This window comes from Hemibagrus wyckioides, linkage group LG29 (assembly GCF_019097595.1).
Source record: "Hemibagrus wyckioides isolate EC202008001 linkage group LG29, SWU_Hwy_1.0, whole genome shotgun sequence".
NCBI classification, from domain to species: domain Eukaryota; kingdom Metazoa; phylum Chordata; class Actinopteri; order Siluriformes; family Bagridae; genus Hemibagrus; species Hemibagrus wyckioides.
This window is the reverse complement of record NC_080738.1, coordinates 1,992,337-1,997,336: the sequence shown is the minus strand read 5'-3', so window position 1 is coordinate 1,997,336 and position 5,000 is coordinate 1,992,337.

The following is a 5,000-nucleotide window of genomic DNA, read 5'->3' as shown; positions in this document are numbered from 1 at the left end:
ACCCAAGTGTCACGTCAGACCATTGAAAACCGTTTACATCAGCGTGGTCTGCGTGCTAGACGACCTGCAAGGGTACCTGACCACACCACCAGGCACAGGCGTCGGGCCAGGGAGCATTTACACTGGACGAGGGACCAGTGGGCCTCAGTGCTGTTCTCTGATGAAAGTCAATTCATGTTGAGCAGAAATGATGGCCGTCAACGATGTTGGAGACGTCAAGGAGAGAGCTATGCATCAGCCACTGTTGTGGTGGTGTTACAGTCTGGGCAGGTGTGTCCACTCAATACAGAACTGCCCTACATCTTGTGAATGGTACAGTGACAAGCCAATACTACCTGAATAACATCATTAATCCAGTCATTGTGCCCCTGCATGAACAACACAGGCCTAATTTCATCTTCATGGATGACAATGATGAATGCTTCTACTTAAATGCCCTACTTTCATGATATAATATCACTGTAGTGTGAACTTTTTCCATTTTCCATAAATTTCACCCAAAAGCCAAATATCCTTAACTTTTTGTGAGTAGTGTATATATTTTCTTTTTCAGGGGTTGACTCGCACTTTTTCTTCGTGCCTGTGCCTCATGACTTGGGTCCTGCGTCTGCTGAGTCAAGTTGAATCATGTGTCTCGCAGGTTGAGTTAGTGGAGGTGGAAAAAGAGATGGATGGCCTTTTTCTTGCCATCTCTCCCGACTCAGATTTCTCCGCTTTGGCTCCAGGAGCTTGTTTTGCGATTTCTCCCAAACCAAACAAGGAATTATTGTCTTCATCGGTCTCTGAGGAGCTGGATGTGGGTGATAATTCAGCGGCATTTCACTGGATTGCCTCTTGAGAGAAAGCAATCAGTGGCGTTTTTGCTGATGAGTTTTGCGTGCTGTCTCTAAGCTCATTCCGTGTTTGCTTGCTTGCATTACCAGCCAAGTGCTTGTGCAGCGTGGCTCAAGTCCGCATCTGTTGAGGCAGTGCACCGGTTTCGGTCATTTTTTCACAGCTTCATGAATCTCTTTCGACCTCTCAGCTGACTCTAATACCTCCGCCTTGGCTCCGGGAGCTTGCTTTGCGATTTCTCCTGATCAAGATAAGGATATAATGCTATATGCATCAGACTCTGAGGAGTCACCCCGTGTAAAATCTGGGTGGTTGGCCAGCACTTAGAGTCAGGTCCCCCAGGCGAGAGACAACCATTTCCAGCATGTCGGCCAGAAAGGAATCCCAATGCGTGAGGGCTAGGGTTCTCAGGGATGCCCCTTTAGGGCCATTTCCACTCCTGCCTGCCCCACCACCTCCGGTGCTTCAGGGTTCAGCCATGACCAGCCATGCTCCTGCTCCTTGTGTGTTGCCACCTCCTGGATTAGCCCCTGCCAGCTTGCCGTTTCAGGGCACTATGCGAGGTGAGAACAGAGAGAGGCTAACAGCCCTCTCAGACCACCTGGCAGCATGAAAGCTTCTGCTGGGTGCATCACAATGGATTCTATGGGAAAAGTCTACAGAATCTAGTTTGCCTCCCATTCTCCTTCTTTCAAGGTGTGCTGCCCATTTTTGTTGGCACAGACCGAACCTCAGGTCATTGTGCTTCAGATCAGGTCCAGGGACTGATTTGTGACGATAATCCTACGAAGCATTCCAGTGCCAGATTCTCCTTTTAGGCCTAGTCTTATTACTCACCCTCACAAAATGCATGGAGGCTGCTCTGGCATCATTGCACCCTGGAGCATCCATGTGCTCAATTATCCAGATGACTGGCTCATCTTGGCTCAGTCGAGGGAAGTGGCAGCCAGGCATTGAGATGCTGTGCTTGCCCACATGAGGTCCCTAGACCTCAATCCAATGAAGTGTGTGCTTTCCTCTCTGTTTACCACCTTCTGGGGGATCGTTTGGGATTCAGCCTTGATGCAGGCATGTCTGTCTCCCACTCTGGGGAACTCCATCCTTTCTGCTGTAAAGGTCTGACTTTAAAATCTGACTAGGCCAGTGCCTCTCAGGCTTAGAGAATGCTCAGCTCATAACTGTAGCAGCTAAAGCTATTCCTTTGGGTCAGCTAAACATGAGACTGTTTCAACTCGCAGACACCCTTTTCAAGATCACAAGGGTTATGCATCACAAGTATCGTACCCTTCTTATGTCGACAGACCCCAGTTTCTCACCTTTGGTCCCACTCTTAGGGCTTGTCCTTAGGGCACCCAGGGACCAGCTCCTAGACTCCATTCTCCCAACTGTGTGTGTGTGTGTGTGCGTAATGGTCCAAACAACCAGCTGAATGAAGAGCCTGACTTCCTGTAGTGTTTCAGGCAGTAAACAGGAAACCCACAGTGAGGCCCCTCACCTCAGACTGCACACTCGTCTCCTTCAGTCACTGACCTCAGACCTGTGGTAGGACTGCACAACAGGCTAAAGTGTAATGTATAGGTGTGTGAGGTTGTGTAGACATTTGTACACCCTGCTTGATGCAATAATAAATAAATAATATGACGTTCTCAGAGAAAGACCAAATGTGTCATCCTGTTGAAGGAAGAGGGCGTGGTCTTCAGGGAGCATGTCAGGTCAAGTCAAAGTCAAGTCAAAGTCAAAGAAGCTTCATTGTCACGTCAACCATATATAGCAGATGCAGTACACAGTGAAGGGAAACAACGTTCCTCCTAGACCCGAGGTGCTACACAGACAAAGTACAGTGACGCAGACAAACATAGAGCTATAACATAGAGATAAAAAAATTAAACTATAATTTAAAAATTAAAATTAAACTGAAAAATTAAACTATACTTAAGGTGCAATCTTTAAGACATACAAGAGAAGTGCGCAGGAAGACAAGACAGGACAATATGCAAACTGCATGGGGTCAAGTGAAGGTGGCAGCAGGTTCTTTATGTGCCTCATGACGAGCCTCTCGAAGCACTTCATGATGATGGGTGTGAGTGCAACGGGACGGTATTCATTGAGACAGGACACTGGAGACTTCTTCGGCACGGGGATGATGGTGGTTGACTTTAGGCATGTTGGGACAACGGCACTGCTCAGGGAGATGTTGAAGATGTCTGTGAAGACATCCGCTAGCTGTTCTGCACATTCTCTGAGCACTCTTCCAGGAATGTTGTCTGGTCCAGCAGCTTTTTGTGGGTTAACTCTGCTTAGAGTTTTCCTCATGTCAGCCGTGGTGAGACAGAGCACTCGGTCCTCTGAAGAAAGGATGGTCTTCCTCGCTGTCACATCATTACGTGCCTAAAACTGAGTGTAGAAGTTGTTTGGAAGGGAGGCATCTGGAAGGGAGGCATCACTGTCACAGGCAGGTGGAGCTGGCCTGTAGTTGGTGATGGACTGGATGCCTTGCCACATGCTCCGAGTGTCACCACTGCTCTGGAACTGGCTGTGGATTCTCTGGGAGTGTGCACGCTTTGCCTCTCTAATGGCTCGAGACAGTTTAGCCCGTGCTGTTCTTAGGGCATCCTTGTCTCCAGTTCTGAAGGCAGAGTCTCTGGATCTTAGCAGCGCACACACCTTTGCGGTCATCCACAGCTTCTGGTTGGAGCGTGTGGTGATGGACTTGGAGACAGTCACGTCATCAATGCACTTCCTGATGTAGCTGGTCACTGATGATGTGTATTCCTAATTAAATTGATAGAGTCGCCGTTGGTTGCAGCCTCCCTAAACATGTCCCAGTCAGTGCACTCAAAGCAGTCCTGAAGAGCAGAGATGGCTCCTGCTGGCCAGGATTTAACCTGTTTCAGAATCGGTTTAGAGCGTCTGATGAGTGGTCTGTATGCTGGAATCAACATAAAAGAGATGTGGTCTGAGTAGCTGAGGTGGGGGTGGGGCTCTGCACAGTACACACCGGGAATATTTGTATAAACAAGATCCAGCATGTTCGTCCCTCTTGTAGTCCACATGTTGATGGAATTTAGGAAGCACTGTTCTGAGATTTGCAACCAACAGAGGGAACTCGACACTGCGTCATGGCTAACACTATGGGAACACTTCTATGTGGAAGTTCTGTCTAAAGCTCTGTGTGAAATCACACCAATTTATCGGCTCGGGTAGGTCATGTGACGAAGAGGAGCAGACCAGCAAGACCATAAAAGGACATCTATGTCACATTACTCCAGCTTCTTTGTCTTCAGGAATTGCTCTGTGTATATTTGTGTCGATTGTTTGTCCTATCTGTCTAGACTAGGGAAAAAGAAGATATATATATAAAAGATTAGAAAAGATGGCATGTTGAGAAAGTGCATGCTCCATGCCCTGCTACATTTCAGGGGATGACTCACTGACTTTTCCTGTGTTGCTCGTTTGATAGTGGAGCATGCAAAACTTTTTCTGTAAACTCTGCTCTCGCGTGGCTGCTTTCTCCAGCCAAGCACCTGCACCACGTGACTTTGGTCATGGGTCTTGCAGGTCAAATTAGTGGAGGCAGAACAAGAGACAGGTGATCCCCTTTCTCTTTCCCGCATCAGACTCTAAGGAGCTCAATGAGGGCCTTTTTTCCATGCCTCCACACTGAGGTGTTGAGGCTGTGGAATAATCTTTATCCAAATTCCTTATTCTGCCTGACTGCTGTCTATTCAGCCATTGTGGACTGTGATGAACAGTGATATGCGGCGATGCCTACGGTTGAAGAGATGCTTGCAGGCTATTTCTCCATTTCATTGGCTGCATGGAGAAAGTCTGCATTCCCACCGAGACCCTGTCGGGCCACACTGAACTTATAGGGAAGGCCTACAATCCTGCAGATTAAGCCATTGCGGTGCTGCACATAATGGCAGTTTTGCAGTCGTAGAGAGCTGACTCATCAATGAGGTCTGAACTCCGCCAGGCCACAGATTTAGCCCTCTGTCCCACAAAGCAGACGTGCCATCAGCCGTTTCATGAAAACATTTAATTGCCACAAAAAGGCAATCTTTCAGAGCTAAAAGAAAGGGACAAAACCTTTCTTTTAGACATCCTGGTATCTCCTAAGGGCCTGTTCTTCCTTCACTGCAATGAGGAGCTAGGGCTAGACCAGT